A 26,221-nucleotide genomic window follows, 5' to 3' on the forward strand; every position below is an offset into this window, starting at 1 on the left:
CACGGGGAACTGTTTCTCACCAATTATTGGATTAAAAACACGCTCCCAAAACCTTCAAATAACAGCTTGCTATCGGATTGAGGGTATTCCGTGAGCTGAAAAAGAGGCTGAATTCACTGAATAAATGATTCACTGCAATTGACACACTAAATGCTAGTAACAACTTTCAGCCCCTGTGGACCACTTGGGCTGGTTTTGAAATGACCAGCTCGAGGTAAAAGGCTTCAGGCCCCCTGAACTATCCAGTCCCATAATTTTCTATCATATAAATCAAAGAGCTGTAAAATCACAAGTTAATAATTCTCTGTAAAATCTGTAAGCCTGGGAAGGAAGGTGCTATTCATCAGTCTAGGACGGTTTGCGGAGCATTGTATCTCTACGGCATGAAAAAGACACAGCGTCACAATGGGCCTGGTCAGTGCCGTGATGTTTGTGTGGAGATGTTGCAGGTGTGCAGTGATGTTGCACTGTGTATGTGCGGGCCTTTAGAACACACATCCTGTCTCTTACAGCGTGTTTGTACAGTCTCTAGTACAAAGCTCGGACCCTGCTTGAGGACTGTGGATGCTACTGCAATGCAATAACACCAATACTGATTAGCAGAGAGCTTATCAAACTGAGGTGATTTCCTCAGAGAAACATAAATAAAATCAGGACTGGGGGTAAAGACACCCTTACAGTCTGGTCAAATGTAGCTATCATATAGATTCTATCCCAGCATGGATGCGGCACAATAAATAATATGGAGTTAATAAAATAAAGGCTGAAAATAGGATTAGAGTGGCATTTGAAAGGAAATATGCTTTCCGGGCTACATTTCCCACTGTAGTGTGGGGGGAGTTAGCCACATAAATCCTATTAATGCTGACTGCATTTGTCAGATAACTCCATGCTTGGTTCTTAGAAAATTTACCTCCTGGTGTCTTTTTTACTTTAAGAAAATTAAAGGTTTCGAAATGTTTTCTAGTAAAGTGCATTTACAAGGAAAGCACATCGAGTCAGACTCAGTTGTAGAAGCTTAATTTTAGTGGAGGCTGCATATGCATTTATTTATCTAATTTATTGTAGATGTAATAAAAGTCCATATAGAAGCTCTGAGCATCTTAATGATCATTAAACTTATAATACCAACGATAACCACGCAGCAGACATAAATACTACTGTACAGATAAATGAACCCCACTAGCAAACAGCAGTCAATAAGCCAATTTACCTCAGACAGCCGATTAATCAAAATGGAGAAGCCCTTTAGCCTCCATCCTTCACAGGAACATACCCTCATCCTTCCCCAAAAGCCTGGGTCAAAGAATTTTACAGCATTCCTGGAAGGTCAAGTGTGGGCTATTTTGGATGCAGCGGGTAGAATGTTCTAGAGCCTATAGTTGTCACAGAGAACCCCCCCATGGCAGCCCTGGTCTCTTTGATAACAAGGGAGATCTACCTAGAGCACCTCCGCTGGCTACTGTGGCAGTATGTCATGGGAAGAGAGTTGGTCTCTAAGGCAGGCAGGACCCAGGTCATTTAGGACTTTATGACCAACCAACACATCCATGAAAACTGTTCCTTCTCTGCAGCAATACACAGTATTTGTGGGGATTGGGGAGAGCTCCGTTAAAGTGTCTTTAAGTTTCCCGAGTCAATAAACTTTACAGGCTGGCTTTGTAGCCGCATGGCAAAGAAAACCCAGCCCTTGCCGCTGACATTAGTTCCAGCATTTCACACCACACGAGTGAGTGCATAGTAAAGCAATAAAGAAGAAACTGCTGTATGTGATGTGTCATTTTGGGGTGGCTGGGGATAGTAATAAACCAGTCACAGGTGAATGCTTTCATCTCCTAAGCGATCTATAAATAGAATGCCATGTAGGGCAAACTTTCTTTATTGATGCTGATTGTCACTTTTCTATCACATTCTTAAAATAAAAAAAGTTCCCACTTTACCAGTGTGAAAATGTGCGTTGCTTTGCTGCTTCTGCCCAACTGTTACCCCTATTATCTTTGGTGACTTCAAACTGACTGGACATCTGTGGTCTGATTAAGTAGCTGCTCTATGTGACTGCAATGTAATTCCATTCTCTTCTCTAGCAAAATGCTGCCGCGTAGATAAACAACTTGACTAACGCGGGGTAACAATTGTGAGCTGTTGAGTCAGGATGAAAATTACTGACAACATTGAATTTGTCCACAAATATACTAAATGACAAATCATTTCAATGCGCATCTTAGGGCATTTTCTTTTCTTCCGCTTTTAGGGCCCAATCCTGCGAGCCCTTTGCTCCCACTCAGCCCCCCTCTGGAGATGATCTGTATCTCAACTCTTGGGCCCTTGAACTCCCACTCAGCAAAGCACTTAAACACGTGCTTAATTTTATGCACTTTAGTAATCCCATCCCTAGTCCGCAAAGCACTAAAGCACAGTGTTTATGTGGCACTGAAGTCAGTTAAGCCAATTAAGATTAAGCACGTGCTGAAGGGTTTTGCTGAATCGGGATGGGATTACTCAATGCTTAAATTTAGCTACATACTCAAGTGCTCTGCTGAATGGGGGCGTTGGTGCAGTTAGGGCCTGATCCTGCACCACTGAAGTCAGCAGCAGAGCTCCTGTTGACTTCAGGGATGCAGGATCTGTGCCGTAGTGCTTTCACCAGCCTATCTGAAATCTTGGAAGGGTGGGTGGAGTCCATCACAGGCCCACTCCTTCAAATGTGGGAGGGCCACAGAGCCGTGAACCAGCTAAACAAGGGGTCAACCAGTGATAAAACAGAAATGGGATCCAAGGTGTGAAACAAGGGAATGCATTGGGGACACTGAACAGAGAACCCCGGACACTGGTCACTGCTCTGCTAAGGAGCCCAAAGAATCCATGGATGCTGCCTGGAGGACCTCTGCCTGGAGACATGGAATGACCCCAGAACAGACAATGGCTCCACCATAGCAGAAAACCTCCCTGTTGAGTTTCCTCCTCAGAGGAGATATGCAAGAGAGGGAGGAGACAGGGTGTCCTTCACCTCCTGGAGCACAAGGCAGGGGAGACAAGAGGTGGGCAGTCCCACCAGCCACAGTCGAGGAGGTCACCCAGCGACACCTGTCAGGAATTAGGGCCTGCAGCAGAGTCAGTCTCTGGGCAATCCAACAAGCACAGCTGCCCTGAAGTAAGCTGCCTGATTGGCTATGCCATCTGATTGGTGGGAAGAGTCAGCAGACCAGCTCTTAAGTCCAGCAGCAGCACCTCAGCAGCTGTTCAAAGCATTTGCCCACAGCTGCAATAGCTCCCACTCCTGCCTTGTTCCAGCCTTGCCCCTGCCTCATACCTGACTCCAGGTAACCCGGCTCTGACCCTCAGCTCTGATTCCTGACTTCAGTTCTGGCATCTGCCCTCTGACTCTAGTTCTGACCCTGGGCTCTGATTCTTGGCTGCTGACTCCTGTTGTAACCATTGGGCCTGACTCCTGCTCTGACCAGTAGGCTTGACTCCTGTACCAGCCACTAGGCATGACCTCCTTACCTTAGTCAGGCAGCAATACCAGCTGGGACCAACCTCCTGAGCATTGAGGGGTCTCTCCCGGCCCAGGAAAACGTGGATTTGCAGCAGGGTTTCAGCCAGGGCCAGCTCCAGGCACCAGCCAACCAAGCACGTGCTTGGGGCAGCACCTGGGAAGGGGCAGCCAATCTTGGGGTGGCGGGGGCACTCGGGGTTTTTTGGTTTTTTTGGTTCGGTGGGGCAGTGCTCGAGGTTTTTTGTTTGTCTGTTTTTGTTTCAGTGGCGCGGCATGGGGGGGAGGGGGCTTCGGCGGCGTGGCACTGGGGGGGGCGGGGGTTGGCGCGGCACAGTGCTCGGGGTTTGGGCGCCCCAGCGCGGTGGCGGCGCGGTGCTTGGGGGGGGCAGGGGTTTTGATGGCGCGGTGCTCGGGGGGGGGGGGGGGAGGGGGAGGGTTGGGCGGCACGGTGCTTGGGGCTGTGAAAAAGTTAGAGCCGGCCCTGGTTTCAGCAAGGACAAGTTTACAGGTCCTGAGGATGTCCCAGTAGAAGATAAGCAGCTCAGAGGAGACCTCTCTGGTGGACATAAAACAGTTGCCAGTCACAGTGGAGCCCTTGAAGGCGTGGCAGCAGGCTCCATGCCGGACTAGGAGCAGGGCAAGCACCTTAATGATGTCACCAGTTTGACAGCCCTTGAGGCTGAAGTCTCTTATTTTATCCACAGGGCAGGTACCGCAAAGGCAGCAATTAATGCTGTTCTGCAAACCTACACAATCTTTGGATAATATCCCAACTCATCGCTGAGCCAGGATACCGTCCAGGCATCTACAAGTCTGTGCTCTGGGAGTCCATCCGGGGAGGTTGTCAAGCACATCTGTACTCCAGTAGACCATCCCCAGAGGAAAGGCAGCAGAAGGGAATTGCTATGAGGGAAAGCCAGGGAAGTCTCTGTGTTCTCTGATCCCATTCCTGGACTAAGGGCAGCAATGGCAGGTCAATCACTTTTGTTTGTGGCCAACCAAGATGAGCCTGAGCTCCATAGCGAGGGCAGCCTTTTCCTCATAGAGGCATCCAGGGTGAAAAATACGCTCCAAAAACTCATCCCTGAAGCACAAGCAGCAACATGCTACTAGCTGCATGAAAGCAACCAGCTCGAAGAGCATGTATTCCAGGAGTTCACCCTGCAGTGCAGGTGGTAAAAGGAGGATGGCCACATCTCCATACACTCAGCCATGAAGAACCCAAGTCTCCAGGCGATAGGGAAGTGGTCTGTAAAGAAGCCCAGACTTGGAGCCTGGGAAGCAGAAAGAGACAAATGCTGAGTGATACCTGGGGGAGGGGAGATCATAGAGTTTAAGGTCAGAAGGGACCAACAGATCATCTAGTCTGATCTCCTGCATATCATAGGCCACCAACCAGCAACCACACACTAAACTCAGCAACCACACACTAAACTCAACAACTGAAATTAAACCAAAGTATTACAGCCCACAGGAGGCCAGACTATTATGTGCTGCAGGCAGAGAATAGGAGGGACTGAGGTGCACCAGTGCCCAAAGCCCCCATAAAAGCAGGGAATTTAAGTAAAATATACCCTGATAATCCTGGCAAGAAACCTGCACCCCCTGCTGCAGCGGAAGGCAAAACCCCTACCAGGTCACTGGAAATCTGACCTGGGGAAAATTCCTTCCCCGCCCTGAGTGTGTCAGCAAGAGGTGAACACAGGAGAATAGGAGTTGCCTTACAAATTACAGTGGTCCATCTAGTCCAGCATCCTCTATCAGACAATGGCTGGTAACAGATGCTTCAGCAGAAGAAACAAGAAACCGCAGTGATCAACACCTAGAAAAGATTTCCCTCCAGCCCCCAGCAGTCAGTGGTTGGCTTATGACCTGAAGAATGAAGGTTTATAACCCTTATTCAAAATTAAAATAATACATTATTCTATCTAATGTAAGTGTGGGATGTTCTCATTATAATGTCTACATCTTTTTTGAATCCTACTAATCTTCAGTAATATCCGGTGGTGGCAGTAAGTTTCTTAGGTCAATTACATGCTGGGTAAAAAGTGTATCCTTTTATTTGGCTTGAATGTATTGCCTTTCCCTTTCTTTGGATGTCCCCTTATTTGTGTTTCATGGAGAAGCAGGAGCACGTGATTCACTTTCTCTCTACCAGTCATTACTTTGTGTAGCTCTATCATGTCTTCTCTATTCATCACTACTCTCAACTACCAGCCTTTTCCTTTTAATTCTCTCCTTGATAGGGCATGGGAGTTAGGTAATTTTGAGGATCTGGGCTTTCAGGCCTCCACTATGCGTGCCCCCGTAACTTATAAAACCTTTAACCATACAATTGCTGGGGAGAAAGGTAGATGGAGAAAAAGACTGAGGCAAAAGAGAGAAGAAGGTAGAGAGATGAAGAAGGGAAGGAGGAGTAAAAGGGGGACAGGGGAGGGATAGCTCAGTGGTTTGAGCATTGGCCCGCTAAACCCAGGGTTGTGAGTTCAATCTTTCAGGGGGCCACTTAGGGATCTGGGGCAAAAATCAGTACTTGGTCCTGCTAGTGAAGGCAGGGGGCTGGACTCAATGACCTTTCAAGGTCCCTTCCAGTTCAATGAGATAGGTATAGCTCAATATATTATGTAAGAAAGGGAAGATAAGTGAAAACAGGGGATGGGAAGAAAGAGTGGGATGAGGCAAACAGGAGATAATGTGAATGAGTGGGGCAGGTGACAGGAGAGGGGTGGGACTGGGCCAGGGTATCTTCTTTTTGCCTTCCTGGGATATTGTTATTTATTTACTTAGAGGGGAGTCCATTGAAAGAGATAGCAGCTTCTCCCTGAAAGTCCTGTTCCCAGGGAAGGAGTCAAATAAACAGCTTCGTATCCTAAAATACCCAGTTGAATGAAAGCAGCAGTGGTAAAGCAGTATTCGCCACACTGCCCACCATCATGTCTCACCCCTGAACTGGAGGGATCATCTCTGAGGGAGGAGAAAAGGTCTCTGTGCTCATTCAGTCCTTCATCTCTCTGCTGGGACTGTCAACTGTGCACATCACTTGTTGAATGGCATCCTCGGACAATGGAATGGGCCGTTGGATGTCAGCGGAGAGCTGTATGGAGATATTCGTTGGCCAATGGTGTCATAGTGTATATGAGCAATGACATACTTGACAAATATAGATGAGAACTCCCAAAGAACTTGCGGAGCTCCCTGAAATTGAGCCCATGTGCTGCTTGATTCACCTAGCAGGCCATCAGCACGAGCACTCTATAAAAACATGTACTGAATGTGTCACCAAACCTACCTTACACTGTGAGGGCATGAGCTGCTGATTGCCAGCCACCGAGGGCCTGATTTCCTGCTGTGGAGTCACTCCCTCCTGTGCACAGGGGACATGCAGGTTTGCATTGTACTCCTGTTTGGCATGCAGTCTGTTCGGGTGTGGATGGCTGCACAAGGTGCAAAGCAGTGGGGAGGGAGTGGCTGAGCATACAGACAGTGGGGCTGCTCCCCCAGCACCCTTTTGTTCACTTTCAGAGCCCAGTCCATTGACTCGGGAGGAATCGGCCTGTGGGGCTAAAAACAACAGTGTAGATGTTTCCGCTCAAGCTGGAGCCTGGGCTCCAAGAACCTCCCTCCTCACTGGCTTTCAGAGCTCAGGCTCCAGCCCGAGCAGGAACATCTACACTGCTATTTGTAGCTCCGCAGCCTGGGCCCCATGAGCCCAAGTCAATTGACTCAGGCTCGGACACTCCGTGCCACAGATTTTTCTTTGCAGTGTGGACGTCCGGTCAGAACTAGGGCATGGTACACTAGAGAGTGTATGCCGACATCAGCTGTAGTGTAGACATAGCCCTTTATTCTTACTAGAACTACACGCTCGCACAAGGGGATGTGGTGGTGGGTTTTACCCCTACATGGACTACGTCGAACTTGGGTCCGGGTACGGGGGGAGAAGCAATTAAACCTACTAATGATTCTGGGATCATTAGCAGCTAGAGACAAATGAAAACAGCTCCTCTGTGCCTCATGGACCAGAGATTCATTTAACAAGCTGCCTGACATATAGCATTGTAATTGCTCCATCTTGTGGTACAGTACTAGATGGCTGTTTACCTGTAGCTATACATGGAGGGGATCGAAGCACACAGTTTGGATCTGGATGTCAGACCTCCCCAGTCCACATACCCAAAGTTTAGGGATACTTAGAACCAGTGCTTTGGTTTGGGCCCATCTCTAGTCACAGCTAGATTTTTCATTGCAAGCAGGCCTGTGCAGATATGTCCTGGCTTGTCTTTCAGATAGACATTGGCAGGAACTGAAAAAGCCCAGCGTGGGCATGTTGACGCCTACCATGTTCCTATGATGCTCTGGTAAGTTTTAATACAGAAAAGTTTACCCCTGAAGTTGTGATACCACAATAGAATTTTTCTATGCTGCAACCTTCATACAAAGTCAGTGATATCACTTAACTAGCCAAAAATACCTGCCAAATTATATCCTTTGTGGCTGCTATTGGGACGCATTCTGAGGATGGCCAATCAAGGTGGCAAATGCCATTATTACAGAAATCATATTTTGCAGGTAAAATATGTAGCAGTTAGTGCTGTGCGTAGCCCCTGGTTTTTGGAAGTGCCAAGAGTTTTCTGAGCCTATCCATTAGAAAACCCTTCCAATTAAGTTCTCAGTGTTCTCAGTAATTAAGTGTGTCTCTCTCTAGGTGAAAGAGCGAGACTTCTCTGTATGGAAAAACTGGTCAGAAATAAAAATGCATTTTCTGAAGGTGAAAACCTGGAGATCATTTTTAATCTTCATCTGTGAAATATCACTGCTCAAATCCACAGGGCAAATGGAACAGTAAACAAAGCCTAAGTCCCTTCTTTTAAGGGGCCCAGTCCTGCAAAGTGATGATTCGTTCCCATTGGTTTCAATGGAAGTTGAAGGGGCCCAATACCACACAGGTTTGGGCCCAAAGCATTCAGGCAAACAAATATAAGGGAATAATACATTTGCCTCAACCTCGTTCTCTTAAATCAGCTTTGTTGAGCTGGGATGGAATGGGTTTAACGTTCATTCTTTTAGGAAAGTTGGCATTAAAAACTGACCATACAGCTTTGCACATTGTTAAATACAAACCTGTATTTAAATACAAACCTTTTGTCAGTGTCCGGCTCCACTGAGCATAATGGAGCCACACTGATTTACACCAGCAGACGATCAGACCCTGATAATCCAGACTTTGGCTCTGTCATCATCAACTCTATTTCCAGCTATCTTATTCTTCTAAGGCTTGACACCACCAAGCTCCCAGAAATGATTCACAGCAACGTACATCAAGTAAAGCTGTCAGCGGCTTTAACTAGGAGACACCAGACCTACAGTTGCGTTCTCCCTGGTTCTTTTCGCTTGTATGAAGCTGTGAAATTAATCAAGTAATGAAGCTTATTCATAATCATTTTCAACAGGAAACCATGACTAGGAGAAGCAGGTTGTGCAGCCTCCTTCTTCCCTTCTCTTCCTGTGGCTCAGCGGTAGACCCGTTAACGCAGTGACAATCTGTAGGTGCACTCTTCAAAAGTTACTTGCTCAGGCACTTACTTCGCCCCATACCGATTAGCTGATGTGAAACAGAGGCCTCAAAAATGCCGGGGAAGAACAGCAACACAGAACACTGGATGGATATTTCATATGGAAGCCAAAGAGGATACCTCAAAAAGGAATTAAAGCGGGCCACGTTCAACTGCAAAGCAATAATAGGGGTAAGTCATTCCTTCTGATTACTGGTGGCATTGAGTAAGAATTAATTGGCATTTCTGTGCATTACGAATCCTGTCTTCAAAGCATTTCTATCTCTACTGCCTAATGAGCTAAATGACTGATACAGCTGTCTAGTTGGTTCACTAACCTGGTTAAGTGTTGGGTTTAGAATGTAATTCCCAAAGAAGATATGCTAAAGATTCTTCCGGTAGTAGTAGTACCATCTGAGTCTTGCCATTCCCAAGGACTCTGTGGCATGTTAGACCAATAGCTGTTCATGCTCAGGAGCCAATGTAAGGATTGTCTATGGATGGGCAAACTGGGTTCCCCTGAATTTCAAACTCACTCAAATCCTGCGAGGTTTGATATTTTTTACTTGAACGTTATTGGGGTCATGTTCTACTTAGGTGAGATTGTGAAATGAAGGAGAAGAGAATGGGGAGAAGGAAAAATCTCCATGCGGATACTCTTATTCCAGCAGAAGAGGGTCTTTCTATGGTTTAGTTTGCATCACTTGGGAAGGGGTTTAAGGTCAGCCAAGACCTATATATAACTACGTACACACGACTTTAGTCTGAGAGTTTTGTAGAATCCTGAATTCCATAAGTTTCTTCCATCCCTAGATTTAACCCATCCAGCTTACTAGATAGAAAAGTTTCCTCCATAATATTAAACAGAACCTGCATGCTACTTCTGTGTCCCTTTCTGAGGGCCTTTTCATGGATGGCATGAAGGTGAGGTGTCATGAACATTGATGAGGTTGTAGCAGGGCACACACACAGCTGAAGATATTCAGTACACGGGGTCCAAGAGTCTGACCTCTTCTTGTCTGTTCATTATTGATTTTGTGACATTGGTTGACTAGCATAATTCTGAGCTACGCTTTGGTAGGCTGTACGTAAGCAGGTCGTACCGCTGCTATGCTGTGAATAATATGAATTATTGTTCTCTGGCATCTCCAGAGACCACAGCACTAGTAGAATGAGCTCTCTCTGGACTGTAGGCCCAGCAAAGAGACTCACCCAAATTCCCCTGGAACCTCATTCTGACCAGGGCTGTCTGCAGAGATTCTAACAAGCAGCCAGATGCAGACGAGGAAGTCAAGTTGAAGCACAACTTCCCGAAGAGACTTTTGTCAATGTTTTCCCCACTTGTCACTGGTTAGTAAGCCACTCAGAAGGGATCCTGACTAGAAGGAAAGAGTGAGCGGGAGTGTTTGTGTTGACAGAGTACAGCTGTTCCATCTGAAAAGGGGTTGGAGGAGACGGAACGAGCTGAATGGGGCTCACAAGGTTGAAATAAAGGATTTCCCCAAAGGATTTAAACACAGACCTTCTAACTAGTTGGTAGCAAATTGTGACTTGGCTGCCTTGCTCAAGGGAATACAATACCACAGTGATAGCCAGGGACAATTGTACTAGGGCCCCCAAAATGTCTAACATCCATGTAAATAACGTCACAGTATCACTAAAAGAAATAAATTTGACTGATGAATACAAGTAAAGAGATGATCATTAGAAGGCAGAAGTAGAGCAGTGTTTGCCTTTAACAAGCAAGATCTGAGGGAGGTCACATGTGCATTGCGTGAAATGGGGATGGTGCTGCTACCTGCTGCATGAAAGTGGAACAGCCGTGAAAAGACCAACAAAGGCACTTCTATCATGCGGTATCTAGGGTTATATTGTAGCATTACTAGCAAGTTAGAAACAGTTACAGCAGTTGCGGAAATGGAGCAATGTTTTAAAGTCCCCCCCCGCTGATGCTGATACTGACACTGCAAACATAATATGAAGAAGAAAAATATGTTGGCTATAAACCTAGGTAAGGAACTACACGCAGCAGGTAGCCTAAACAGGCTAGGATAGAGATCAACTCTCCCATGAAAGTGCGATTAATAAATATGAATTTACTGCAGTGAGGCATAGTGCTTATGCAGAATTTCAAATTCAGACTGAGATCCAGCTGAGAGATGAAATGTTTTTTAACATACATGTCACCCAAACACTGAACAATGGAAGGACAATGAGAAATATAACAGGCTAGAATGTTTGCTCTCCAAACACAAAGGAAGACACATGCCGTCTCTGAAAGAATGCTTTAAAAAGCAAAGGGCATGAGATATTTTGGTCCGTCCTAGAATGAGAGTTCCTACAAGAGACATGATAGCTAATTGTGAGGTTAGAGTTCTGTTCCCACCCCCCCTTTTGGTACAGGTTAATAACTGCCTCTGCTTTTAGTTGGGACCTCGTAAATGAATGAGTATTTCACTGTCAATTTTGCGTGAATAAAGACAAAATAATAAATTAAGAGGGAGATACAGAAAGCATCTTTAGTTTGGGCCTAAATTTAGCTACATGTGGAAATATTCACCCAAACCTACTACTTGTTCTGTTCTCTGATCAGTGTCAGAGCGCAACATGATGACCTCAGAGAAGAAAAGCATACACAGACAGTCCACACCTGTAGAGGGAGACCTGCCCAAATTTATCCTTAGTGTTGCAGTTACACCAGGGATTAATTTGCCCTGATGTGTCAAAAGCTTCCATTAGCATTTGGGGTTACATCACCTTGCAGTCAAGCACAAAGTGATTACTTCTCTTAGGAGACAATCACTTGTTAGTGAAATTACAATTCCTTTGGATACCAGTTAAAGGTGACCAACAATTTTTCCTGTTCCCAAATAAACACAAAAATTCATCAATATTCTTCTTAACTACTCTCAGATGGATCCCTTAGGTACCAACTTCCACTTCTGCTGAAATACATCTGTTCTCCCACCCCAAGGAATGCTGTTGTTCCATTCTTAATATATCACGGACAGTCATCAGTCAACTTTAGTGGTTCATCTAGTAACATATAAAAAAACACAGCCTTTGAGTTAATGGGATGGTTCATTCCAGCTGACAAAACAAAACAATAGACTGATTCCATAGGTTTAACAGGCAACACTACAATGTTTCATTTGGTCTTTTACAGTTCATCAGCCTTTATAACATTTAGTGGTTGTAATGGAAAAAGTATTTGTTGTATTGTAAGGATGTGCCACTGTAGAAAATCCACTACTTAGTGGATTTTCTACCATCTACTTGTATATTCCAAAATGTAACAATACATAAAGCTACTTCAAGGAAAGCAATATAAAGCATTAATGCGGATACAGCAGGTAAGATTTGGATCTGAAAGGCTGGACACCATCTGTAAAGGGTGCGCACCTTCAATGAAAGGCCTTGGGACAGATTTCTTCATCTGCTGACCCGTTCATGTGAAAAAGCTATAGTCATGTTTTGGACAATGCTTTTGCAGTCAAAGACAAGGAGCTGATGGCTACTTGAAGAGACTCAGCTCAGCATGGTGCCTAATCAACTAGCAAAACATTGTTCGGTGCACCTGGGAAACTATTTTTTAAAATCTGTAATACCTTATCTAATCCTGGATGAGTGATGGAGCATTCTATGGTCCAAAGTCATGGAAAATTTAGCTACAGAGCCATTTCAGTGATCTCAGCTTACATCCTGTTTTTACACCCAGATTTTAAGAATATACATGACAAGTTGGACAATCATTTGTTAGGCTGTTCTAAGGCTCTCTCGGAGTTTGTGGGACCCTTGCCATAGCGCATTATATGTCTTTACATAGGCAGTCTCCATAAAACTGTAAGCAACATGTCTTTTGCCATAAATCTTTCCTCATCGTCAGCAATGAAGCAGTCACATTTCATCCCACCTGTTGAAAAGTTGGTGCCAAGAAAGTTATTAGCCAGTGGGAAAGGAAGACGAAGTAGCTACCAGCAAGACAGTCTGAGCTGGTGTGAATACATGGGAAACCCATTAAAAAAAACCACTTGGTGTCAAAATACATGTAACAGAATTCTCTGTGCAATGTGAAGGCAATCCCATGTTAGACAATGAACTACAGCAAACAGCATTGCCAGCTCAGATACCATAGTGATGGGGGTTGAATATTTTAAAGAGGATAGAACAGAATAAATCCTCATGGGACTGATTCTGCCACCCTTACTCACGCTGAGTAGCCCCGCTGTCCACTAAAGTAAAAGTATCTCAGACTTATTCACGTTGAGTAGTAATTTACTCCATGACTTATCCCAACGGATTGACTCAGGGAACAAAGTCCTACTGAGCATGAATGAGTGCTAGTATGGGGCCCAGTGTGACTAAAGGTGACCAAATCAAACCCTAAACTAGCACTATTAGATGTTGGGCCAGTTCACCATTTTTATTTTCGTAGCTGTTGTTTGCCTTCCATTTTGGTCCCCTGTTCTTGTTGACTAGTTGGCGAGGTTTTTTTGAGCTAAGGCAGGGAAAATAGTGGCAGGAAAAGAGTCACATAATATGGGTAATCTGCCCAGCAATGGGAAACTATAAAGGAACGGTGTGCCCAGCACCAAATGCTGTCCGCCCCAGTGGCAGCCATGCTTGCTATATCATCAAGAGAGAAGAGGAGAAGACTTCACTTACCTGCCCTGCTATCATCGTGTTACTGCCTCCATTGATCCTGTGTGGTGTCCCTCCTGACCCTGTGTGAAGTTCCAAGTGGTCCTTGTCATTGTCATTTTCCAGTGGTGGTCTGTGTTCCAGTCGTGATCCGTGGTCTGTGGTGTTACCTGTCCAGCGTGTCTCTGCAGAGATGGTGATGTACTCATTTAATTTCTCTTTATCCACTTATTTGTTCTGGGGTCCTGGATTACTGCCAATATTAGGGTGTGAACTACCGAGTGGTTTTATGGTTCTGTGGTTTGTTTAATAAAATACCTTGTTTGCTTATTCTATACCTGCCTTTCCATTGCATTATTGGGATAAAGAAATCACCATTGGTGATAGATACATTCGGGAAAAAGACCTGTGGGAGGGAGGGGTCCTTTATAAATATTGCCTCCGAGGGTTAAATTACTGTCTAGTAGTTTTTCCAATCAACATAGACATTTGTTTATATTTTTAAAAAATATTGTTTCATTTAAAGGAACACAATCCTCTACTTCTGAAAAATTGTAAAGCCCCATCTTTCTTTATTACCATCTCTAAGTCTAACATTTCTCTCCCTGTTAATTGATTTTTTTGATGGATCAAAGGTTAAAAATACCCTTTTGTCCTCCATGTGGCAATGTTTACTTGCTTTTCCAAGGCTGCCACTGTTTGTCACTGATGGCTTCTGTTGGCTCAGTTCTCTGGCTGTGCAGCCCTGTCCTCAAGTGAGCCATGAGGAAACCGCTGGGGGAAGTTAATTCCTGGTGCTCACACATGGGATCATGTTCTTGACCTCACCAATGCACCAAGATGTTGTGTGTGTGTGTCAACTATTCTAGAATGCAAGAAGAAATCTCTAAGGAAATCTGCCTTACACTAAAACACACTGAAAAGGCCGTTCCCACCAACATCAAGTTGGAGATATCGTCATTCTTCAGGTTCATGTACAGGGAAATTAGGACTTTTACTCACTTCCTAGCCACAAAAGTATATGGGAGCCAATTTGTCTGATGCAGCAACCACACCTAAAAGGGCAAAAGTATCATGAGAAGAGCAAAAGACAAACTGACTTTCATAAAGCTGCTGTAGTGTAAGGAATCCTAATAAAAAGAGGCGAGTGTAATAGTTTGCTTGCAGTACCTAAAGGGAACCACAAGATGTCGCTGGAAACCAGCATTTGAAAGCAAGCCCTTAACAACCCAAGGAAAAGCAACTGCAACATGGGTCATTTCAGCTTGTAATGAGTTCTGGGTGCCCCAGTCACAGATGTGCATTACTGTGGGTATAAATTTAAAGGGCCAAATTCCCTACAAGTGTAAACTGGTACTGCTTCCTTGAAACCAACAGAACTATGACAATTTATGCCTGCTGAGAATTCGGTCCAAAAGATTCTTTACCTGGCTGCTGAGGTTTGTATGCTCCATGGATCCACAAAGGGATTTAGGCAGTACTACGATCCACAAAATCCCCACACAGCTAACACTTAACCCCGTAAGGGCCTCAACTCACTGGGCACCAAAATATTTGCAGTAAAACTCCCCTAGGCCCTTAAGTTTCTGCCTCTGGGCACGCACAGACAGGTGCCCAGACAGCTATCTCAGCCCAGCAGGATCTCAAACAGAGGGAAGATAGATGGGCCAATGCCTATCTTGTCTCCAGGGCCTGAGCACACAAAACAGCTAGAGGGGGCCCACCTTATAACTCGGCTTGGGAGAATTAGATTGTTACTGATAAATGTAAGTAGGTGTCAATTTCACTGGACACACACAAACCAATGAAAATATATTTCCATTGATAAATAAAATGTATGGATGAAGTAAGAAAAATGCCGCTTGAGAACTTAGAGTTTGATTTAAGGATATTTACTGTATATATTTTGTCATGTGATGATGACAAATTGTGTTTTAATGTGTATAAAGCTTTCATTTTTTGAATAGTATCAGAGGGGTAGCCGTGTTAGTCTGGATCTGTAAAAAAGCAACAGAGAGTCCTGTGGCACCTTTAAGACTAACGGATGTATTGGAGCATAAGCTTTCATGGGTGAATGCCCACTTCGTCGGATGCATCCGATGAAGTGGGCATTCACCCACGAAAGTTTATGCTCCAATACATCTGTTACTCTTAAAGGTGGCACAGGACTCTGTTATTTTTTGAATAAACATCTACTGTCATTAATTATTGACTGAGCCCCCCATAATTTCCAGCAACTGTGAACATTTAAATGGATAAAAATAAAAAAGGGCTTAAAAACAAAACATTGACATTATCCATCAACACTAAAAACAAAAAAACAACCACCACCACCAAATTCTGCCAAGCCTACTTATAACCCTTAGCCTAGGGGACTCACCCAGGATGTGGGAGACCCCAGTTTAATCCCCCCTTCTGTCTGACAAGGAGAAAGGATTTGAACTCCTCTCAGGTGAGGGTCCTGGAACATTGGACTATAGCATCATTATTACTCTCTCTGGCCTAGTTAATCTTTATTTAATACACAATGGAACATCTTCAACAGACAAAATTCTCACATCAAATAACCCACATCTCAGTGGTTAGGGCACTCGCCTAAGAGGTAAGGAACCCCTCTGCAAATCCCTTCTCATCAGGCAGAGAAAGGATTGAACTGACGTCTCCAATACCCTGAAAGAATTCCCCAACCACTAGCTGCTGCCTCCTCTGCTGGTGTGTGTGAAGTTAGGAAGGCACCATTCTCACAAGAAATGGAGGGGAGGGATAGCTTAGTGGTTTGAGCATTGGCCTGCTAAACCTAGGGTTGTGAGCTCAATCCTTAAGGGGGCCACTTAGGGTTCTAGGGCAAAATCAGTACTTGGTCCTGCTAGTGAAGGCAGGGGGCTGGACTCAATGACCTTTCAAGGTCCCTTCCAGCTCTAGGAGATAGGATATCTCCATTAATTATTATAAATGGTTTAGGTGCCTAAGCCATCTGACTCCAGGAGATGTAGGCAGGCTGGCCTAATAGTCAGAGCAGGAGTCAGGGCTAGTGGGCAGAGCAGGCATCCAGGATGGGCCATGAAGCTAAGGGTCAGCACCAGAGTCAACTGCCAGTTACTCGAGCCAGGGGTCAAGCCCAGAAACTGATGACTGGAGGCAAGGTATAAGGGCAGGAACTGGAGGAGAGGCAAGGATCAAGTATGGAGCAAGAGCAAAAGCAGGCTGACACAAGCAGAATCTAATACAGCCACAACAGGAATTCAGAATCATCTTGCTGCTCGACAAACGTCCTGTGCCTCTTTCTGGCTTAAAGAGCATAGTTGGACCAATCAGTGGAGCCGGGTGATCCTCCAATCAGAGTTCCCATAGGTGGTGCCTTGGCTGAGGCTATAGTCTTACTAGTTTCCCAGCCCCCCAAATTTTAGCAGACACTGTGTGGAGGATGTGGCTCTCTGGAGACTCCCAGGCCTGGGTTCAAGACCTGAACTATCACAAAAGGCTCCTGGCTACAGCTCATAAGCAGAAAAAGCCCCAAACTCTCTGAGGTGAGTGGGGCGGAGGATAAACCTCTCCCATTAGCTAGCTTAGGCAACTCCCTGCCAAGTATGCTGGCTTTTGTACATCCCAATCTCAGGTGCCTATTGCACACCAAACCTAGGCACCTAACGCAGGCTTTCTGGATTCCAGTGATTTAATAGGTGCCTAAAAGTTAGGTAGTGTGATGGTGGGGATTGCAACGCCTACTCCCTTTTGTGGATGTGGGCCCCGGATCTTTGACAGGCAAATTAACAAAGAGACTCAGTAAATCAATAGCCGAATAGCCTTGGCACCTAAACCATTAATAGCAGCTGTGTTCTTTAAAAGAAAATGAATTAGTACTAAATGCACACTTTAAAAATTAGATGACCAAAAGGGCCAAATTTTTCTGTCACTTACCCCAGGGCAATGCCATTGGGCTGACACACGTGAGGTCATCCCATGTTTACATCAGTAAATTTTAGCCACCAGATTTCAGGGAGGGCCTTCCACATAGGACTTGCACAGAAGACGAAAATGTAAGAAATGTGTAAATGTCTTGCAGGTCACTGCCAACGGTTTGAGGGGACGAGTAGCTGTTCAGGTACATACAGGAGGCATATGGGCCATGACTTCCCCTGTCCCTCCAGGTAGTTAAAGATGGTGCTCGTAGTTCCTAAGAACATCTTTTACATGAAGACAATGGGACTGTGCCCAGCAGGACAGAGCCCACAGTCTTCCAATATTGTGCTCAATTCCATAATTCTGCCTGTTCGGTGATACTAATGGTGTTACAACTGTTCTTTGTTACTTACAACCTTCTGCCAGTCCAGCTCCACCACAACTCCCAGGCTAGCCCTATTTCTCTCTCTGAGCAGGGCCAGAAGAAGATGCAACAGCTTCATACCAGCAACCACCCACCCTTCAACAGTGGAACGCTAATGGGAGGGTAACGTGTGGTGTCTCCATTGTAGCAGCATAGGATCCTGCTCAGGCAGGGCCGGCTTTAGGCCAATTCCACCAATTCCCCCGAATCGGGCCCCGCGCCTAAGAGGGCCCCGCGTCCAGTGGCAGGGCTGCCCAGATTGGGGGGCAAGTGGCAGAGAATCCCTTCCCTGGCTAGAGGCACCTTTTTAATTTTTACTCACCTGGAGGCGCTCCGGGTCTTTGGCGGCGGGTCCTTCAGTGCCGCCGAAGACCTGGAGTGAGTGAAGGACCCGCTGCCAAAGACTAGGAGCACGGCTGGGTGAGTACAAGCCCCGCGTGTTTTTTTTATGTGTTCCCTGCCGGAGCCCCGTCGAAACTGTTCGAATCGGGCCCCGCACTTCCTAAAGCCGGCCCTGTGCTCAGGCATAGGTGGCAGGAACGGTGGAAGGAAGCTCTCTACATTTGTCTAATCAAAATATTAAGACAACAGGGCTACTTTTAGGAGAAAGGCAGATCATGGGGAGGAGTGTGTCTTAATTGGGCCAAATCCTCAGCTGGTGTAAATCATCATATCTCTATTGCAATCAGTGGAGCTACACCAATTTGCATCAATAGAGCAAATGGCCTAATGGGCAAATGAATTGTTCTTTCTCCCACAGCATCACACTGGTGAAATGTTTTCTGGTAAAGGAAGTTCTGAGGGGAAAATGTTTGTATTGATAAACCAATAGGAGAATGTGAGCTATTGGGGCAGCACAAGCTGCCAGAACAAATTGCGGTGAGGGGACTTGAAGCCCCTCGCTGGTTAATGTGGTCAATAAAGGGACAATCTCAGGGTTACTGAGCTTTAGAAGAACTTCTGCCTTACAGTGAAGGCAAATAAGCCATGCACTAGATCAATAAATAACCAAATAGGGGTCACATGGCTTTGTGAGGTTACACACACACACACACACATGCGTTGGCTTGTTTAGGATGACAAAAAGTCACAGACATGGATTTTCTGCACCAGAAATTAGAGCTGGAATCATCTCTGTCAGTGCAAAAGCGAAAGAAGAAAGACTTGCCAGAACCCCAAAACCGAATCTGGCCCTGTAAGAGCTTGTCTGCATTGTGCTGCAGCGTGGACTAGAGGGATGTGAATTGCAGGGGGTGTGAATTTCAAACTGGACTACGTTAGGTGTTAGAAAGTCGACTCTAGGTAAAGTCGTGGTGGAGGTTTCCAAGGCAATTAGGCATGTCGTTTACCCCAAGGTGGCAGGCATAAAAGATATTCCTGAAGTAATTCATGGCTTTGAGAGAATGAGGTTTCCAAACGGTGCTGGGGCCATGGATGGGTCTTGTTTGTCCTCTGCAAAGAGCACATGAAAACTCCAAAGGGCTCTACTCCACTGCTATGCGGGTCTTCGTGGACCACACTGGGAAAGTTCATGATACCAGGGATTTTCATTGTTTGGGCGTCTGCATTCATGGAAGGCTGGGACACTATTCCCACCAAATGCTATTGTCATCAATGGAGTTACTGTCCCACTGTTATACTGGGGGACCCCCATAAGTCCCCCCCCCTTGATTTATGAATCCGTATCCTGGTTTCAGAGGTCCTGGCAAAAGATGGTTTAATTATACCCTCAGCTGGTTGCTAAATATACTTTTGGCAGATTGAAATCCCATTGGAGATCTTTACAGACCTGTTTGAGTTCCAGGATCATCAACACTGTGCATACAACTGTGGCTTGCTAAGCTCTTCACAATCTTTGTGAAGCCAGAAGTGAACCATTTCTCCCTGACTAGATCTATGACAGGTAGGGGTCGCTGAATCAGTACCCTGAGTTAGAAAGTCCGCCTAGCACTGCTGGAGCTGGATGCACCCGGGCAGCAGAAGTCAGTGATGCTTTGTGCTCCCACATTATGGACTTGCATGGCCCAAGGGAAGAGGGGGAATAGTGCTTTATGATGTGCTTGTGGGGTGGGGAGTGGGGTTTCAGTGCTGGGGAATTGGTGGGAGGTTGGTTGCCATGCAATGTGCTTATGAATGACATGACCACTTCCCAGTTGTTTTCTGCTGAGCTCTGTCCACCTCCCTTGGCCCCCATTCCTGTTCCAGGAACCGTGAAGCAAATGCCTGCTCCTGCCCTGAAACCCCATCCTTAAGCTGTTCAGCCAGCCTGAGCCTTTCCTTGCCTCTTACCATGCCTTTACTCTAGCTGTAAGTCCCTCTGTCTTTGGTACTGAGCCTGTTTGCTGGCACTCTCCAGAACTTCAACCATTAGGTCATCACAGAAACACTTCCTCTTGGAATGGTCTGTGGCAGTATATGTTGGCCCAGGTTTCTGCTGCAATGTGGGCGAGCTGTGGAGGTACTGCAGCCCGTAGAGGTCGACAGGCCTGAAATATGACAAGACACAGAGGGTTATTGTCTCAAATAGCACAGTGCAGGAGCACAGAAAAAATCCCGTGTAATTTCAGATAACATGTTATTTTTCTGAACTTTAGTCTATTGTGAGAGGGATACTTCAGACCACAGAAAATCCATAGACAGAGTTGGGTTAATCGCAATGAAAGAAGTGCAGAGACAATGGTAAGTTAAAAAGTCAAACCTGTTTTTTGTTTTCTAAACATTGCAGAACTCTTTGGGTTGGGGATAGGGGGAGTGCCATCAAGAGCGGTGCTGCAAAAGCTTTTTCTGTCATTTCAGGCCTTCCACGTTTTGGAGGCCAACGCTGTTTTTGTGGTGCCTGAGGGAGATGTTATTCCAAGCTGCTGGTGGGAAACCCGCAGTGTACGGAGCCAAAGCATTCAAATGTATAGGGACTGAACAGCACATCTATGAGTTGCGTGGGCTGGTCAGCTACCGAGGTCCCTGAAATGTGACTACCAAACTGGAGTCCCTGCTTCAGGAAAAGTTTGCACCTATCAGCACGCAGAATTGGGTCAGAATTCAGGAGGGAATCAACAGGATGATGCATTAGCTTATGCATGGCTTAATGCAAACACACAGAACTCCACAGCCAGCCTCCTTCCTCCCCATTCTCTCCTGCCACATTTCTGGAAAAAAATCAAATTCAGTCGAATTTGGCATCCATGATTTTGTCACCTATGGACTGCAAGGACTACCTTTAACTGAAGTGAACTAGATTTGTAAAGGCAAAGTATTTCCTCCCCCCCTCTCCAATCAGTTCACTGTTTCCAGATGGCTCGTTACACCTGTGAGTGGTTACAGAGTGGCGTACTTACAGGCCTGGCAATGTCAGGTTATTATTTTTAAGAAATAGGACTGCCTGAGCAAAAAAATCTGTGCCTGCTTGAGTCAAACTTTACTTTCAAGGAGTTTTTATTATTTACATTTCCCAGTCGCTATTTTGAAAGGCACCTGGTAGGGGGTGACAAGGTGAGGGAGCCATGCCCCCCTGGTGGCATACAATCCACCATTCGTAGCTGCACACTGGGAGCTGGGGCTTCTAATAACGTTTGCATTGGTTCATAGAATGGAAATCCCACCCTCACTGTATTAATAAATATTAACATGTCCCTTCCACGTTTGCTGTGGACTGGTTTCAGCAACAGAGTCACTTCAATGTCCCGACTCAGCACCTGCTGTTAGCTCCCATCATGCCCCATGCTGGATGCTGGGGCCAGCAGGTCACCATCCTGGCTGACCAGGTCAACATGCAGCACCATTGGCTCTGCACTTGGTGCGGTGCCCAGCACCCAGTCAGACTCTTCATAAAACAGGCATGATATTGGCGAGTTGCCTGAGATGCAGATCAGGTTCCTGGTTTTCCTATACTCATTCTTCAGCCGCTTAATCCACTCCCTGCACTGGTCAGTGGTGGAGTAAATTAGCAACACTGCTAGCTTCTTTGCTGGCATGCATGGTTATTCCTGGTACTCTTACTAAAGTCCTCTGTTTTTCTGGCCTTGCACCAGAGGTTTACCCAAATCTGGCTGTGCCCCCATGACCATGAAGCAGTGTTACTTTGCAAAGGACTCTTCGGTTCAGACCCCCTTGCAAACACAGCAGGCTCTCTGACAGTGTTCAGAAGACAATGGAAGGGTTAAATGTTGTCTCAGTGAGCTGTTGCACCACACCAAGGGGGGCTGCTTTCATTTCCCTGAAGTCAACTGGAGATTCTTCTGATAGAGAGGACAAAGGAAGTTGGCCCATGGGATTGTGGGGCTTTGGCAGACTCCCAGGACCTGAGTGGGGATTGAGGGGGCAGGGGAAGCTAAGTGTACACTGCAAAGCAATAGGGCTCAAACCCTCCAACCCCTCAGGGTCCAAGCCAGAGTCTGAGAGATTTGTGTGTAGACAGAAGGTGGGTTTGGGCTGACGCTTAAGTCTGAACCCAGTCTTACATTGCAGTGTAGACATAAGATGCCAGGCACAACCTACTATCCATACAAAGAACCTTGGAGGTCACAAGGAGGAGATCATCATTCTATTCTTCTCTTTTTTAAACCACAAGATCATGAGTAGCTCATGAGGGAAATCTTTGCCTTCTCAAAAGGAATCATCTTTAAATAGTTATTTTGGTTTTGGAGAGATTTATAATGATTTGGGGCCTGATCGAAAGTCCACTGACGTACACTGGAACCTTTCAACTGTCTTGAACGGGCTTTTTACACAGAGACAGGAACCTATTGACTCATTTTGGACCTGATGCAAACTCAGTCAGGGAACCTTTCTGTTTACTTCAATAGGCTTTGGATCTTAATTCCTACACAACAGGAAAAAGTTCTATCAGCCAATATTTTCAAAAGTGATTAGTGAGTTGGGGCTTGTCTCCTTTTTTAAGCACCCAGTTTAAGACATCTTGGGTTGCAGAAAGTGCTCAGCACCCACTCTTTAAGATGTCTCAAGTTGGAATGATGGAAACCCCCCAAATCGCTAGTCACTGTAGATAATCTTGGCCCACAGCGTCAGAGCCTAGCACTAAAAAACTTTTACTGCCTCCTAAAGCCAATATTATTTTAGGCCCTGTCAAAGTAAAGTGAGCCAGACATGAAAACTGAAACAGATTCAAAGAACGTATGTATTAGTTTTATTGGACCAAGTGAAAACTAAGAAGAGAGGTGTGTCCTGTTTTATATTTAAGAGATGCATCGCCCGCTCTCACTCATATTATTTCATTTACTTACACTCAGAAGAATTTTAAAATAATACTATGGAAAACTGTAAGAGAACACGGAGATTTATTCCATAATGTCTTGACGGAAACAGGCTCTGTAGCATCTCTCACATGTTGGTCAGTGATGTCACTCTTTTTAGTCCAGAAATTAGCTCCATTCCACCCACATGTCCTAGAAACAAAGAACTTGAAACACGGGCTAGAGAAAGAATTATTTGCGCTAAAGGAATGAATCCCACAGCACACTAGCAGTTTCCTGCATGAATCATTTTTTGTGTCCCTCATTTTGGGTCTTTGCCACACCTTGTAGCTCACATTTGCGCCTAGCTGGGCTGAGAGGTGATCTGTAAGGAAGACTGAAAGCCAGGTGAAGAAACAGTTCCAAACTACAACAACTTCTCCCATGTTCAGGGCTTCATCCAAAGTGCCAGGGATGGTAAAACTCGGAATGTGAAATCTCCCGAGTGAAAAGGATTTAGTCAACCCCATATTCATGAAATATTGAGGGCTAATTATATGTGCATCGGAAACCTCTGGGGAAGGGAGATGGAGGCCTTTCATTAGACAGTAACTGGAACTTTTTCATCATTTGTCTAGCTCAGGAATGTGATGTTGTTAGCCTGGCGAGGGACTCTCCATTTGGCTTCAGGGCTGGGAGTGCTAGTTCCATTTTCCTATGGCATACCTTGGAAATAGCCCTTAGCATGTATCTTAAAAGTGCTGGATAGCCCTCTCCGCCTCCCTTCACAAGTGATTGTCAATGAAAAAAATATATATATAGCATGCACAACATGACATGGACAACAATATTGTGAAGTCATTCTCCAGTCCAGAAAATATTCCAGCTGGCCTTCCCACCTGCCCTCCCCTCCATAAATCAATCAATCCGGATTCAACCCCTTTCTCTTTGGTGTCTTAGCTCCAGAAGCCAGCCTCTCTCCCAAGATGTTTCTGTCAACTTCAGATTCATGGTTGTTGTTATTTATTTATTTATTTTACAGCCCTGCGGACTCCTTCTGCAGCCAAGCTGAGTGCATTTCGCTCCCCCGCTCCACTCAGACAGGGCCCAGAGCTCGGCAAAGAGTCGAGCTGGGGACTATTTCGGATCAGGGGCAATTTTCAGATCTCAAACCCCCTTCTGCGGTGGTTTTCTTTTAAATAAGGAAGGGGCTGTTTTAAATAGTTCAAAGGCTTTTTAAAAGGCGCTTCCGTGGACAAAACCTCCCAGCAAATCTCCTGCCTTTCATAACTGTGTGGTCACTTTGGATCCCGGAAGGCCTCCCCGCCGCAGGATTCCTAAACAAAGAATGCCTTGAAGAAGGACGAATAGATACAATCCAGGATTATTTGTTACTGAACAAAACCTCCAGGCCTGAGCTCTGCACTCTACGTCTCTATAATCCACTGCCGTTCAGGGGCGCTGGGACAATTTGTAGGTGGGGGAGCTGAGAGCCCTTGAACCAAACTGTAAATCCGGTAGATAATGGAAACCACTTAGAGCCAGGGGGTGAAGCAGCACCCCCAGTTCCAGCACCTAGGCTCCCCTTGGAATCAAAGGGGATTCTGCTATTGGCTGGACTGGGAGCAGGATGGGGTGCTCTGGGGTTTGACCTGAAAGGCCTGGCCAGCAGGACCGGGTTCTCCAGGCCAGACCGGGAGCAGGATGGGGTGCTCTGAGGTTTGACCTGAAAGGCCTGGCCAGCAGGATCGGGTTCTCCAGGCCAGACCGGGAGCAGGATGGGGTGCTCTGAGGTTTGACCTGAAAGGCCTGGCCAGCAGGACCGGGTTCTCCAGGCCAGACCGGGAGCAGGATGGGGTGCTCTGAGGTTTGACCTGAAAGGCCTGGCCAGCAGGATCGGGTTCTCCAGGCCAGACCGGGTACTGCAGAGGAGTGTAACCTTTGCCCGCTGTCCCGTGGCAGAGGGTGTCTGCGCTCTGGAGGCGAGGTGGTCCGGCGGGCAGCCAGAGCTGAGCTCACCCGGACCCAGGCCGCCCGCCTGGCCCGTCGCCTCGGTCTGTGTAAAAGGCAAAAGCAGGAGGAGGCCCCGAGCGCCCCACCGTGGCCCAGCGCCTCGAGCCTGCAGGTCCTGGGGCAGCCGGGGCTGATCTCAGCCCCCCGGAGCCTGAGCCAAGCCTTAAGGCCGTCACCGACAAGGCTCCCTTTGGCTCGGGCCTCTGCTGCCCTCCGCAGCTGGCTCTGGGGCAGTAGGGGCAGGCTGAGGGGTGGGGTGGGGACCACCTGTGCGCTGCGGACTTACGCGGAAGTCCTAAGGGCGGCTGGGTCTGGCCCTGCTGTAGGAAGGGAAGGAGACTCTTTCGGTCACCGGGCTCCCCCCATCTCGACCCACTGACTGAATCCTGGTCTCTGCTGGTGCAAACGGCACCGTCTGCACGCATTAGGATCACGTGCCCAGGCAATCAGAGCATATTGGGAACAGGACAGTATTTTTTTAAAAAATGATGATCTCGGTGGTTACAGAGTTGATCAAATATCAGTTCTTCAAAGCCAGGCGCAGGAAAACGAGCCAGTGACTTTCCCAGTTACAGTGGCAGAAACCACGGCAACCTCTTTCCCCCTCCATCCACCCTCCATCCACCCTCACTCCCTCTTTCTCCCTCCCCCCCGACGCTCCCCCACTCCCCTCTATAAAGTACCTGGCTCGGCTGGATGGGGGATCCCTAAGTAGGTATCTGGAAAACGCGGGCTCCTTTCCTGTCTTCAGAAACTTTAGACAGGAGGGGATTCCTTTCTATCTGCCCTGAGCCGAGGTGCGGACAAATCCCGCAACACTAGGACCGCTTTTCTGAACATCGATTTAATCTCTCACTTACATGCCGCTATACACATGTGTCCCGAGACAAAGCTAGGCGCTCCAGGACCTAGAAGAGGGCAGAAACGTGTGCTTTGAAAGAGCTGAGTAAATGAACAAGCTTAGCCCAGGGAAACAAGCCCTGCAGGGACATAAGCCCCCACAGAC

General features: G+C 46.4%; 1 long non-coding RNA gene across 1 annotated transcript; it reads right to left on the reverse strand.

The window, feature by feature from the left end:
• Nucleotides 1-11,283: 11,283 nt before the first annotated feature.
• Nucleotides 11,284-25,642, reverse strand: LOC112059110 (uncharacterized). Its single transcript, XR_002888338.3, has 4 exons — nt 25,502-25,642; nt 20,303-20,499; nt 13,714-13,874; nt 11,284-12,084 (listed from the first exon to the last, which is right to left on the reverse strand). It is a non-coding gene; the product is annotated as an uncharacterized LOC112059110 (long non-coding RNA).
• Nucleotides 25,643-26,221: the final 579 nt, after the last annotated feature.

This window comes from Chrysemys picta, chromosome 11, assembly GCF_011386835.1.
Source record: "Chrysemys picta bellii isolate R12L10 chromosome 11, ASM1138683v2, whole genome shotgun sequence".
In the NCBI taxonomy this organism is placed as follows: domain Eukaryota; kingdom Metazoa; phylum Chordata; order Testudines; family Emydidae; genus Chrysemys; species Chrysemys picta.